The 15757-nt window shown below is 29.6% G+C and overlaps 1 long non-coding RNA gene across 1 annotated transcript in view; it reads right to left on the bottom strand.

Moving 5' to 3' along the window:
* Positions 1 to 15757, bottom strand: part of LOC124420090 — a 175436-nt gene that overhangs the window by 19271 nt on the left and 140408 nt on the right. The window lies entirely within an intron of this gene.

The raw sequence follows: 15757 nt of genomic DNA, 5'->3' as shown, positions 1-15757 counted from the left end.
TACTTCCACTTCTACTTCCACTTTAGGGATCATTCACATCCACTTGTTATCTGTTTGTTTGATTTGGTTGAAAAATTCTTGTTGACAAAACAAGTCTTTGAAGATGATATTTATCAACAATGATTAAATATCCTTTATAAAAGGGAAACATAAACATAAATATTAATTATTTTATAAAAATAATACTTAAACAAATATTTGCGCTTAATTGAAGGTTTGAAAGCTGTCTGTCTTTTGGACACCGATTTCTATAGAAATGAGTTTGTATATTCTTTAGAAAAGTGTATGTCTTTATGAGATAGTTTAGGAGAGTCTATGTCTTTATGAGATAGTTTTCTAGAAAAAAAGTTTCTGTCTTTTAAGCAAAGGATTCCCTAGAAAAGTCCTGGACTATATGACACCGTTTCTAGCACTATTTTCTATAGAAATTTGTCTGTGTTCGTCAATAAATAATGTCTGTCTTTCTGTCATAGTGTAAGATAGACAGACACTTACCTATAGAAAAATTTATCCTTTTGTGATAAAGTTTTCTATAGGTACATGTCTGTTTTTCTGAACACTGAGTCTTCTTTTTAACATAGCTTTCTATAGAAAATTGAGTCTGTCTGACAAGGTTTTCTACTGAAAAGAATTTTTTTTAAGCAGTTTTCTATAGAAATGGCCTGTCTGTATATCTTTTACGGTTTTCTATAAAAAAGTTATGGCTCTAGTTATGGCTCTAGTTCTGTTCTAGTTCTGTTCTAGTTCTGTTCTAGTTCTGTTCTAGTTCTGTTCTAGTTCTGTTCTAGTTCTGTTCTAGTTCTGTTCTAGTTCTGTTCTAGTTCTGTTCTAGTTCTGTTCTAGTTCTGTTCTAGTTCTGTTCTAGTTCTGTTCTAGTTCTGTTCTAGTTCTCTTCTATTTCTGTTCTAGTTCTGTTTTAGTTCTCTTCTAGTTCTGTTCTAGTTCTGAAGATTGGGAGGGTGTTTTCTGAATACAGTTTTATTACAGAATATGACTTCTTAAGACAGTTTCTATAACAAAATATGTCTTCTGAAGATAGTTTTCTATATGACCAGTATCGTTGGTAGAAAGTTTTTATATAAACAATTAAATTCCATTAATCGTTATGCTTAACAATTATTTATTTACACCCCAATTCACTTAAGTGTGTCGGTGGCATGCCACCATTATAAAACAATTTATTGGTTGTATGCCACCACTTAAACACTTGTCAACATCAAAACCTTTACAAACCCCTAAATAGGAAGTAAAGGAAGTGCCAAACACTTGTTGCCATCAAAGCAGCCAATAATGAAAAGAACCCCTAATTGGGAAGTAAGTGGCCATTGACAAGCATGCGTATAACACGAGTAATTCCTTGGCTTTGGACAAGTTACTTTAGATGTTAAGGGTAGCAAACTGTATAAGAAGAAACAAACCCCTAAAATAAAGTAAGTGTAATGAAAAGTAACAATTATTATGGTAACTAATAAGATCACAAGTCCTTTCTAGAAAAATAATTTCAAAATATTTCTCACGGTTAGTACTGTATGTTATCGAGTAATTGTTAAATAAAAATCTCAAATTCTTTAGAAAAATCCAATGAAAAAAGGAAGTCCTTTTTAATTTCTTATGTATTGTTCGCTTTCCTATTACATTTTATCAATTGTTGTATTTTTATCTGGGTAGCAAATCTTAAATTCTACTCTTCTGTGTGTTAAGATTTACTCTATATAAATTATGCTATTATTTGTTTTCAAAAACTATTTTCTGCTTACATAAACAACAAATAAAATATCATATTTCGAAACAAGTTTAAACATGCCAACTCAAAAAAAAAAAAAAAATTGCACATGTTAATTTTCTTTTTACTATTTTGTAAACACAGCAAGTGTGGGAAAATTTTTCTAGATTTGATAAAATTTCCCTATTAGTTTAAGGTGTCTCTGGAGCACACATGTTTTTTATTTAATTTCGTATAGTTTGTTTTTTTTTCAAAAGGTTATTTTTAGGGGAAAATCCTGTACAAGGTGTAGAGAGAACGTGATATTTTTAATATATTAAAGTTATGGTAATTTGATTTGTTTATAGAGGGTGAAAAAATGGTTAGAAGAATTTTTGAATGGTATTTGGAATGCAACAAAAAGTGAGACAGCACTGGGTGTAAAATTGCAACTGGTTTAATGTTAGGGTTTACTACAAGAAACTATGTCAGTTCTTTCGGCAGGTGTTTAGAGCTATTCGAATTTTAACATGTGTTCTACTACTTTTTTAGTTGTGTTCTAGTTCTGTTCTAGATCTGTTCTAGTTCTGTTCTAGTTCTGTTCTAGTTCTGTTCTAGTTCTGTTCTAGTTCTGTTCTAGTTCTGTTCTAGTTCTGTTCTAGTTCTGTTCTAGTTCTGTTCTAGTTCTGTTCTAGTTCTGTTCTAGTTCTGTTCTAGTTCTGTTCTAGTTCTGTTCTAGTTCTGTTCTAGTTTTGTTCTAGTTCTGTTCTAGTTCTGTTCTAGTTCTGTTCTGGTTCTTTTCTAGTTCTGTTCTAGTTCTTTTGTTTTGTTCTAGTTCTGTTTTAGTTTTGTTCTAGTTCTTTTATTTAAAAAATCACTTGCCAAATCAAAAGCGAAAAATTACTACCACATCAAGTTCGTGTCTTAAGTCTTTTGTTATGCTCAACCAACCATATGACATATATTTATCTTTATTATTTAATTAAAAATATTTAACGCCACACTTAACTACACAACAATTTACCCCAAAAATTTATTGCTCTCTACACAAATATCAACAACATAATAAAAATATAGTTAAACAGCAAAAAACCAACCATTAACATTTTAATCAGCCACAAAAACACTTGTTCATATTAAAAAAAAAAAAAAACACACGAACCCCTAAAAAGGAACTAGATAGTGACAAGGGATGCGTTTTTTGGAAGTAGAGGAAGTGTGCAAAGCAACACGTTAAAACGGAACTAAACACAAGTTTAACACACAAATTGTTAGGGGAAGTAATTGTTGTTTGTTTGTGAGTGAACACAGGAATTAGTTAAGGCTAATGAAATTTAATATTTAGTGTGAGACAAGAAACAGCCACCAAATATGGAAGCATTTCAATAAAAAGGGAAACTAATAATGAAAAGATAAGAAGTTAATTTGTTTAATTAGCTTAGGGGAAGAAAAGAGTTAAATGAGGATTAAAGAGTTGAGGTTATAAAGAAAAAAGGGGTAATTAAAGTTAAGTTTTTTTAAATAATAATAAAATAAATGTTTAGTTTGAAAGGGAAGCTACCGAATTTTCTTTACTCAAATTTTTAAGGACTTTTTGCTTGCGTTTTTGTTTGCTATGATTTTTTAAGGATATTTTGTTTTTGATAAAAGTGTGTAGGAAAACTTGACAGAAACAGTAGTCGTAGCTAACAACATTTAAAACTATTAATTATTTGCTTTGTATTATTTTTACTGTTTTGTAAGAAAAGGATTCAAAGGACATTTATTTAATTAAATGAACCCTGAAGTAAATAATTAAATTTCTCACGTTTGTATTACATTCATTTAATAAACTATAAGAACTTTAAATTGTCTTTTCAAAATCTTAAAGAATCCTTGTTTCTGATCTATATATCCTTTGCACTAATTTGTCTTTAAGCAGCATAGTCACGTTTTTAACTTACTACTTTTTTATGGACAATTATGCTCTAAATTCTAGTAGTTTTAAAGGATATTTTTTTTTTAACAAAAAATACCATTGTCCTTTGACCTTTATTAATGTAAACATTATAAATTACTTGTAATATTAAACAAATTTCTATTGTTTTCAACACGTACTGACTTCTTAAAAGCAACAGCTTGGAAATTACACAAAATTTCTTAAATTTTCTTAAATTAAATAAGAAACATGTTAAAACATGTTGTTATATGTAGTTTTCTATTCAAACAAGTGTGTGGGAAAATTTCTTTGGTTGTATACCACACATGTTTGGGATTTTCATGAAGAAAAAAAAATTCATTCATTATTTAGTTAGTTAAAGGGAAAATACGTCTAAACACTGGTAATATGAGTGTGTTTTCCCCAAACACATGTTATTAGTTTATTAGGATCCTTTTCTTCTAACCATACTTTATCCAAATAGTACGTGATATTTTTGTCAAAATTTAGTTTTAGTCTTTTTTTAAACAATAGACTTTTGGTGACCAACATATTATTGATTTTATAAACTGATTTGTTACTGTTAGTTTTTGTTAAAGCAAAGGAAATACCAAAGGATTTTATGAACAAGTTGCTGAACGTGACTTAAACAAAAACTTAGTATTTTCTCTGCTGTAAAGAAATTTCTCTGCACGTGCAGCAAAATTTGGTAATTCAACTGTTGGAGGTCATTTATATATAATTTCGATACAGAAAATTAAAGGTATATTTCCTGGCTATTGTTTTATCTTATTAGATCTAATTGATTAAAAGAAAAATTTAAAAGTATTTCTAAAGCAACGCCTTTAAATAAAAAATATCTTTTTCCCAGGATAATGAATGAACAGTTTTTGATACAACTAAAAGATAATAAAAGAATTTAGCTTTAATTTTGAGAAAATTTTTTAAAATGAAACTCAATTAAAACTCCTTTTCACAGAAATAATTTTCTCTTTTTAACAAAATCTTTACAACTCTTACACTTCATTTAGCTTTCTTTTTAGACCTTTTTTTTACATTTCTTCTCAAGAAAAGCAACTATCTTAATTTTATTTAATGAATATCTTAACCTGTCTCTAAGATTAGATTATAGGAAACAAAATTTTTTTTTGTTATTAATATCTTAACTATTTCATTCATTGATAAATTTCGTTCTAGTTGATATCCTGTCGCTTCCTGATTAGATTGTGTTGGCCACACAAGCACAAGTGAATGAATATCCTTTATCTTAAGGCAATATTATCTAGAAAATAATGAGCACTACATGGTAGCATAATGAAGAAAGAATATTGAGATCTTTGTGTTCAAAATTTAATCTAATCAAAGTTTTGGGAAGAACAATTGATAAAGGCTTACAGTTTATTTTTTATATGAACAAAACAGAAAATTTTTTTAACTCTTGATAAAGTTATATAAAAGGATTTTTTATCAATGGACAAAATTTCGTAGTGTGTACAATCAAACCGTGAAATTTTAGATAAAGAAGACACACAAGAATTTTATTGTTTTTGATAAAAGTTGAACATAATTAGAACTAAAATAGAACTAGAACAGGATTCGAACAGAACTAGAACAGAAGCAGAAAAGAACTAGAACAGAACTAGAATAGAACTAGAACAAAACTAGAACAGAACTAAAACAGAACTAGAACAAAACTAGAACAGAACTAGAACAGAACTAGAACAGAACTAAAACAGAACTAGAACAGAACTAGAACAGAACTAGAACAGAACTAGAACAGAACTAGAACAGAACTAGAACAGAACTAGAACAGAACTAGAACAGAACTAGAACAGAACTAGAACAGAACTAGAACAGAACTAGAACAGAACTAGAACAGAACTAGAACAGAACTAGAACAGAACTAGAACAGTACTAAAACAGAACTAGAATTGAACAAGAGCCTATCTATAACCGAACACTGCTAAGTGTAAATTAAAATCTTAATATTTAATTGTTCCGTAGATAAAAGTTTCATACTTTGCTAAAAGAAAACTTTTAAGCTTTTTATTTGGGCTTTGTTAGCAAGTTTTTTAAGAGTGTGTTTGTTGACACACCGAATAAAGAGAACTACATAAACATGCTCTTAAAAATAGATCTGAAAATATTTCTATAAAAATAAGTGGAAGAGAAACAAAATTGTTGGCTTTAGACTAATGCTTGTGATTTAAAAAGAATATTTTATAAAATGATGGCAATAAAATAATAAAGAATTTTTACGTTTCTAAGTTATCAAGTTTGTGTCTTAAGTCTTTTGTTTTTGCCATGTGATATTAAAGGAATTTTAGGACTGGTTTTTCTTATAAAGCATCCTTTCTTGATTTCTCCTTTAAAATCTTTACATTACTTCCCTTCTGCAATCCGAAAAACTTTTGTTACACTTTCTTTTAATCAGACATGCTTGAACATGCCATAAAAAGCAACAGCTGCAAAAATATAAAATTGCAATCTTGTGAAATACTTTTAGTTGAAAATAATTTCAAAAGCCTTTAATATTACTCATCTAAAGAAGAAACAGAAGCTCCCCCTTTTTGTGAATGCCACATGGGTGTAGAGATCATGTGTTTGGTGATGCTGTAGCAATGTCATGCTATAAATGTTGCATGAAATAATAATGTATTTGATTTTATATGTAGAGATTTTTATGCACCTGTTGTGCAAAAATGCAAGTCAAATCATGATTTAAACTTGTGGTAATAAAGCTACAAAGAATAAAAAAACAAGGTAATGTGGTTGCAAATTGAGGAAAAAAATGTGGTTTTGTAAATGCTAGATGTTAAGTAAATAAATAAATCTTTGTTTGCTGCAGCAGCAAGTTTGCAATAGAAGTTCAAGGTTATTTGAAATGTGAAAAAATACATTTAATTATTGGACTAGAGGGAAAATGTAATATAGTTAGATCAGATAAAAAGAGCGTTGTGGACAAAAAAGCATAAAATACTTTTTATTTTCTGTTCATCATGTTCATTTTATTTATTTAACATAATGAATCAGAAAGTCATGTTTTCTTCAAGTTTTTGCTCTAAAACCTTATTTGTTAACTCCTGAAGCTATTTCCCAATTGATTTAGATCACCCAGCATCATTATTTATTATCCAAAGCTGTCGATTTGTGAAAATCTTCAATGAAAACCACAAAATTTAACTAAACCACAATCCTCTGATGCATCTAAAAAGCATAAAGAGAAAATGTAAAATCTTCAATTTATTTCAGTTCAAAACATATTTAAACTGGTTTAATGTTTTATGGTCGCCTTTATGCAAAAAATAAATTGCCACAACTCAGCTTCAATAGCAAAGACAACCTTTTGTGGTCAATTTCAATGGACCACGCCAAGATTTAATGATAATTGCTATTATGGGCAATATGTAGCATAAAGAGGCAACAACTAAAACGAGTTTAAATTGCGGCATTAAACAAGGAGTCAGTGACATTTTTTCTCTTGATTGAATAAATGTAGAAAATACGATAAAAGTGAAGTTAAAAATGTTTAATTTAGTTTTAATTTAAGTAAATGAAGAAGGAAATAAAAAAAATTTTTGGACTTCAATAAAGTATGAAACTAAAGCAATGATGTTCAGTTCTAGTTTAGTTCTAGTTCAGTTCTAGTTCAGTTCTAGTTCAGTTCTAGTTCAGTTCTAGTTCAGTTCTAGTTCAGTTCTAGTTCAGTTCTAGTTCAGTTCTAGTTCAGTTCTAGTTCAGTTCTAGTTCAGTTCTAGTTCAGTTCTAGTTCAGTTCTAGTTCAGTTCTAGTTCAGTTCTAGTTCAGTTCTAGTTCAGTTCTAGTTCAGTTCTAGTTCTGTTCTAGTTCTGTTCTAGTTCTGTTCCGACACAGAATTCGGGCATAAAAACTGGTGGTATACCTCGTTTTTAAAAGTTTTTGACTTGATCTCTGATTATAAAATTATTTTCCTGTTCTGATCTAGTTTAGTTCTAGTTCTGTTCTAGTTCTGTTCTAGTTCTGTTCTAGTTCTGTTCTAGTTCTGTTCTAGTTCTGTTCTAGTTCTGTTCTAGTTCTGTTCTAGTTCTGTTCTAGTTCTGTTCTAGTTCTGTTCTAGTTCTGTTCTAGTTCTGTTTAGTTCTGTTCTAGTTCTGTTCTAGTTCTGTTCTAGTTCTGTTCTAGTTCTGTTCTAGTTCTGTTCTAGTTCTGTTCTAGTTATGTTCTAGTTCTGTTCTAGTTCTGTTCTAGTTCTGTTCTAGTTCTGTTCTAGTTCTGTTCTAGTTCTGTTCTAGTTCTGTTCTAGTTCTGTTCTAGTTCTGTTCTGATAGAGCCAGATAAGTATAATAATATGCCTCACACATTGGTATGGGGCATAAGTACTTCAGTTCTAGTTCAGCTCTGGATCAGTTTAAGCCAGCGCATTTTTTTCCTTCAAGAAAAATTCAAAATTTTCTATAATTTATTATTTTTATAAAATATTTTCATACTCATTTGTTTTGAAATTCTAAACACGTTTTCTGATAAATCAAGAAAAACAAACATAAATAAAAAAATTATTTACTTTTTATGCACAAACAAACAGGATATTTTAAATATCTAAACGTGTGTAAGAGTTTGTGTGGGGGGATTTAAATGGAGAATTGTAGACAAATAAAAATTTCAAATGGACAAAAAGTATTTGTGTTTAAAGAAACATATAAAACAAAAGAAAAACATCAACTTGAGTTAAAGACAATATTTATTCAAAATAAATAAAAACGTAAAAACATAAATAAAAAACGTATACTACGTATTTCACTGATAAGATAGGTAATAGAAAGAATGTACAGGTTATAAAAGGTACCTGCCGTAAATAAATATTTATTTAAAGAAAAAATTTTCTGAATAAAAAATTTGGTTTGAAAATTATGGAAATTATTTTAATGAAAAACACTTGTATTTAATGGAAAAAGTCAAGTGTTTTACAAAAGTTGTCTAATTTTTAAGAATGTTTTCTTTTCATACAAATTTTATATTATATTTGAAAAGTTTTTATTATTTTTCATTTATTATTTTGATGTAAGTAAACCCGTTTACCACACCTATATTTTTATTTTATTTTTCCTTAGAAGAACATTTATTTCAAAGACTCTTAAATGTCTGCTTTATTTTTAAAGTTTCTTTTTTTAACAAGAAAACACGCCAAAAATTGTTATTTCTTTAATGTATATTATTTTTTTTGTAATTTCTTGTCTTTAAGTTTCAAAGCAAGTTTGTCTGTTTTTCTTTTGCAATCTAGAGACAACAGGAAAATATAGTACACGACTGAGAGGAATCATGTAGACCATTTCAGTAGCCTACCAACTACTGCATAGAAGCGATTTTTTTCTTTTTTGCTCAAAAGGTACTAGAATAGAACTAGAACAGAACTAGAACATAACTAGAACAAAATTAGAACAGAAATAGAACAGAACTAGAACTAGAACAGAATTAGAACAGAACTAGAACAGAACTAGAACAGAACTAGAACAGAACTAGAACAGAACTAGAACAGAACTAGAACAGAACTAGAACAGAACTAGAACAGAACTAGAACAGAACTAGAACAGAACCAAAACAGAACTAGAACATAACTAGAACAGAACTAGAACAGAAATAGAACAGAACTAGAAAAGAATTAGAACAGAACTAGAAAAGTACTACAACAGAACACATCTAGAATAGAACTAGGACAGAACTACAACACAACTAGAACTAGAACAGAACTAGAACAGAACTTGAACAGAACTAGAACAGAACTTGAACAGAACTAGAACAGAAATAGAACTAGAACAGAAATAGAACTAGAACAGAAATAGAACTAGAACAGAACTAGAACAAAACTAGAACAGAAATAGAACACAACTAGAACTAGAACAGAACTAGAACAAAACTAGAACAGAACTAGAACAGAACTAGAACAGAACTAGAACAGAACTAGAACAGAACTAGAACAGAACTAGAACAGAACTAGAACAGAACTAGAACAGAACTAGAACAGAACTAGAACAGAACTAGAACAGAACTAGAACAGAACTAGAACAGAACTAGAACAGAACTAGAACAGAACTAGAACAGAACTAGAACAGAACTAGAACAGAACTAGAACAGAACTAGAACAGAACTAGAACATAACTAGAAAAGTACTACAACAGAACACATCTAGAATAGAACTAGAACAGAACTACAACACAACTAGAACTAGAACAGAACTAGAACAGAACTAGAACAGAAATAGAACTAGAACAGAAATAGAACTAGAACAGAACTAGAACAGAACTAGAACAGAACTAGAACAGAACTAGAACAGTACTAGAACAGAACTAGAACAAAACTAGAACAAAACTAGAACAGAACTAGTAGAAAACTAGAACAGAACTAGAACAGAACTAGAACAAAACTAGAACAAAACTAGAACAGAACTAGAACAGAACTAGAACAGAACAGAACTAGAACTAGAACAGAACTAGAACAGAACTAGAACAGAACTAGAACCGAACTAGAACAGAACTAGAACAGAACTAGAACAGAACTAGAACATAACTAGAACATAACTAGAACAGAACTAGAACAGAACTAGAACAGAACTAGAACAGAACTAGAACAGAGCAAGAACTAGAACACAACTAAAGAGAACTAGAACACAAATAGATAGAACTAGAGCTAAGCTTTTAAGTTTTAAACCCAATATACATATTTGTTTCAAAACTCATACCTCATGTACCTGTTGGACTGTAGTGTACCCTTTAAGAAACTTCTATTGTTTAAATACAACTAAAGATTTCGAGTTTTTTCATTGCTTTGGTTGTTGTTGTTGGTTCATTTGTTATGTTTTAAACTTGTGCCAGTCATGTTAAAAAAAACTCCAGCAAGAACTTTATTTTAATGTTTATTTGTTTTTTTTCTTCATTTTTTGCTGTACATTTTCTTTAGTGTCTTCCAACTCCATTGTAAACAATTTCCAATGAAGCGTGCTTTGTCATTTAAACTTAAATGTTTGTATCTAGAACAGAACTAGAACAGAACTAGAACAGAACTAGAACAGAACTAGAACAGAACTAGAACAGAACTAGAACAGAACTAGAACAGAACTAGAACATAACTAGAAAAGTACTACAACAGAACACATCTAGAATAGAACTAGAACAGAACTACAACACAACTAGAACTAGAACAGAACTAGAACAGAACTAGAACAGAAATAGAACTAGAACAGAAATAGAACTAGAACAGAACTAGAACAGAACTAGAACAGAACTAGAACAGAACTAGAACAGTACTAGAACAGAACTAGAACAAAACTAGAACAAAACTAGAACAGAACTAGTAGAAAACTAGAACAGAACTAGAACAGAACTAGAACAAAACTAGAACAAAACTAGAACAGAACTAGAACAGAACTAGAACAGAACAGAACTAGAACTAGAACAGAACTAGAACAGAACTAGAACAGAACTAGAACCGAACTAGAACAGAACTAGAACAGAACTAGAACAGAACTAGAACATAACTAGAACATAACTAGAACAGAACTAGAACAGAACTAGAACAGAACTAGAACAGAACTAGAACAGAGCAAGAACTAGAACACAACTAGAAGAGAACTAGAACACAAATAGAATAGAACTAGAGCTAAGCTTTTAAGTTTTAAACCCAATATACATATTTGTTTCAAAACTCATACCTCATGTACCTGTTGGACTGTAGTGTACCCTTTAAGAAACTTCTATTGTTTAAATACAACTAAAGATTTCGAGTTTTTTCATTGCTTTGGGTTGTTGTTGTTGGTTCATTTGTTATGTTTTTAAACTTGTGCCAGTCATGTTAAAAAAAACTCCAGCAAGAACTTTATTTTAATGTTTATTTGTTTTTTTTCTTCATTTTTTGCTGTACATTTTCTTTAGTGTCTTCCAACTCCATTGTAAACAATTTCCAATGAAGCGTGCTTTGTCATTTAAACTTAAATGTTTGTATATGTGGTTAAAACAGACACACGGACGTATTGTATGGACGGACAGACAGACAAACAAGCATAAAGCTAAACCAAATATGGCCTTAAAATAAAATAAGCATAAAAACACTACAATGAAAAAAAACTAACAGAAATACACTTACATACATACAGAAACAAATCTTAAACATAAAACTGTAAGAGAAGAAGCTACTACAGCTTAACTTAAAGGCGTCAGTTAGCGAGAAACAAAAACAAAAAAGAACTTAAAGCAGAAAAGGGTCTTAAGGTTTTTGTGTGTTTTTTTTTTTTTTTGGTATAACAAAACATAAAATGCATTTTTCGTTATTTTTTTTTGTACTTAAGACCCTAACTGCCTTTAGACACTTTAAAAGCCAAGACATGACTGTTGTTTATGCTTTAGACGAAAAAGTAGTCGAGCAACTTGGTTTAAAGATTTCAAGCCAACAATCTTTAGAAAGGTTCTTTTTTTCCATGTAATACAACAACTTTTAAAGCCGGTAACCGGTTTCTAGTGTTTACATTAAGTTGGAGTTTAAAATGATTTCTTCTACAATTTTTTTTTTCAAAATTAATTTTAATTATAAAAACAAACTATAAATCTATAGCTTATTAGTTGTAAGAGGGGGGCATTAAAGCTTAAAATTACAAATTTCGTTTTAATAACAAAAATTATTAAATTAAGCTGATTAAATTTTTTGGTCAAATGCTACCTATAAAAGTAGTTAAATAAAGTGTTTGAAAACAAAAGACTTAAGACACAAATTTGAAAGTTTTGTCACATGTATGAAAAACAAAAAACAAGTTTGTTTTCGGAAAAGTTAAAAAACAAAAGACTTAAGAAACAAACTTCTTTAATTTTCTTAAAAAAACTAAAGCTTTTCCATTTTAACTTCGATTTAAGTTCTGAGTTTACTCGCGTTAAAAAGTAAAAAAAAAAACTAAAGAATTAAGATACAAACTTGAAAAGCTAGTAAAAAGTTGGAGAAACGAACGACTTAAAATGAAAATTGTTCATCAATTTTGGAAAATCAAAAGATTTAAGACACAAACTAGAACATAAGTAGAAAAGAACTAGAACAGAACAAGAACAGAACTAGAACAGAACTAGTACAGAACTAGTACAGAACTGGAACAGAGCTAGAACCGAACTAGAACAGAACTAGAACAGAATTAGAACAGAACTAGAACAGAACTAGAACAGAACAAGAACAGACCTAGAACAGAACTAGAACAGAACTAGAACAGAACTAGAACAGAACTAGAACAGAACTAGAACAGAACTAGAACAGAACTAGAACAGAACTAGAACAGAACTAGAACAGAACTAGAACAGAACTAGAACAGAACTAGAACAGAACTAGAACAGAACTAGAACAGAACTAGAACAGAACTAGAACAGAACTAGAACAGAAATGGAACAGAACTAGAAGAGAACTAGAAGAGAACTAGAACAGAACTAGAACAGAACTAGAACAGAATTAGAACAGAACTAGAACAGAACAAAAAAGACAATTTGTTATCAGAATCAGTATAAGTAGTTTTTGTTTTCTACTGTACTTGATTAGGTCTGACTCAATACAATTATAAAGCATTATCCCACTAAAAAAAATTTTGTTGTCCCTTTCGCCTCTTAAACACATTTTGCATTGCGTTGTCTCAAATGTAAATCTATCAATGAAAACTGTACCCAAATTTTGCTGACAAAAGCAGTAAACAAATTCTTTTCAACTTAATTACAACAATGACTCACCAAAAATTATAAACTCTAAAAAATGATACAATCTTAACTAAATAATTGCAAAATAAATTTAAAACAAAAATCTAACTAGACACCGGATTATACAAACCAAATCTCAACTACCTGCTCTAGGCTCAAAATTAGTGAACACAAACTTGAGTCATGTCTCGACATGCACAGACAAAAACAGCTAAAAAAAATTATATATAACTCATAAATAATTCGTCACACATCTAGAAAAAAAGGATCAAGGATTATACAAAACATAGCATAGACATATAACAAAAGAAAAAAAGGTTCCTAAATGTTGGCAGTTTCAGTTCACTATGTTTTTGTTTTTCAAAAAACTAACAACAATCCCTAATTGTTGAACACTTGTATGAGCAAAAATCTACAAAAAGGTACCCGGACAAAAATTACTTTACTTAACAAGTAAATAGGAATCATTGTTGTTGTACAATAATTTTGTAACGTATTTTTCATCTCTAGTCTATTGTTTAACTTCTCTAGTGAAGGTTACTTAATTTGTATTAATTTTGCATTTTTCAAGAATGAATTTTCAATTTACTAAATACAGGTAGAAAAATTCCCTAAACCTTAGAATAAATATTATTTTAATGGTTTTTGGAAAAACGTTCAACTCTAGCAACGACAAGTTTTTGTAACCCTTGGGGTTTTTCTATAAAATTTTAACGTATTTTTAGTTAGTTTTACGATTTTTGGCTTGAGTTACTCACGTACTTGTATAACATATATTTTCATACTTGTCTGCTAGTTTTTGGGAAAACTTTATGGGACAGTTAGTGGTGTTAAATTGTATCCTGTAGTGTTTATTTTTTTTTAGTCAAAGATTTATTATCGTAAGCAAAGTAGGGGGTAGTCTATGGTCAATGTTGTACCTGGGCTTATGATAAGGTTTAAAATGTAGTTTGGCCTTTTTTCTCTTAAGGAACAGGAAGATTTAAGGAAGTTTTTAAAAATTAACACCAAATAATTTCTTACAAGGAAACAGGTTGTTGTTGAGAGTAAAGGGAAGAAGATATTTTTTGGAGAAAAATAAATGAAAGAAAAAAAAAACGGAAAATATTTTCTAGGAATTTAGAAAAATTTTCCCTAAAAGACTAGATTAAAGAAAACGAGTTTCACTGCTAACATTTCTATAAAGAAAAGCTTCCATAATAAACTTTTCAAGAAAGAAAACCCGATTCCAAGATTTTTTTATAAAGAAATAGACGTTTTTCATATAGAGACAGTTTCTGGATCAGAGGAGTTTTTAATATAGGAAAAGCATTTGGTCCAGAAATCAACTAGAACTAAACTAGACCTGAACTAGAACTGAACTAGAACTGAACTAGAACTGAACTAGAACTGAACTAGAACTGAACTAGAACTGAACTAGAACTGAACTAGAACTGAACTAGAACTGAACTAGAACTGAACTAGAACTGAACTAGAACTGAACTAGAACTGAACTAGAACTGAACTAGAACTGAACTAGAACTGAACTAGAACTGAACTAGAACTGAACTAGAACTGAACCAGAACTGAACTAAAGTTTTCTGTGTCAAATGCTTTTTTTTCTATGGAAAAATATCTGCATCTGAAACTTTGTCGATGAAATAAAAGAGTTTTGTTAAGTCTTCTATACTCTTTAGTGATCAATTTTTATAGAGAATCTATTCAATAAACGATCATTTAGAAACTCAATTAAACATTTACTCTAAACACTTGTTTATCTGACTCTTTAAGTATCGAATTGATTAAGAAAACTATTTAAGAGTGAATAAATGTATAAAGACAATAAAACCAAAACACTGACCAATACAAAAATAATAAAAACTAAGAAAGATCATTGATCTTTAATGCAAGTAGTAAACAAATTCTAGTCTATGACAAACAAACCCCCGTTTTTTAAGATTTTTCTTAAAACAATATTTGTTAAAGAAAACTCTAGAAAATATTCTTATGAGACTCCAAAAGCACTTGAGAGTTATGGTTAAAGTCTAAGAAATTTGTTTAAATACAAAGGACTTTGGCTAAAGAAACCCTTAAAATATATTTTATAGAGTTTTTTTTGAACAACATTCTAAGCGGAATTTTATCTGGTTTAAAAAAAAATATAAAAAACTATTAAATCTCTACTTAAAGATCAAATTACTGGAAGAAAAAAAAACTCCCCTGCAGAGTTTTAATACATAAAAACCTTAAAGCAGGTAGAATATTTGTTTAAAAGAGAACATTTTTAATGGAAAACAAGAAAAGCAAGAGCATAATAGAGTGAATGAGAGAGAGAGTTTAACTAAAGTTTAAACAAAACACCTGCCTGAAAACTGTTTGCTATTGGTGGTGTGTTGTGTGCACAAAGAGAGACTTAAACGATAAATTGAGAGTAAAAGAAATCAACTTTCAACAGAGAGCTAGTGGTAT

The sequence above is a fragment of the Lucilia cuprina genome, chromosome 5, assembly GCF_022045245.1.
Source record: "Lucilia cuprina isolate Lc7/37 chromosome 5, ASM2204524v1, whole genome shotgun sequence".
NCBI classification, from domain to species: Eukaryota; Metazoa; Arthropoda; class Insecta; order Diptera; family Calliphoridae; genus Lucilia; species Lucilia cuprina.
The sequence above is the reverse complement of the archived record's forward strand: the minus strand, read 5'-3'. Positions and strand labels throughout refer to the sequence as shown.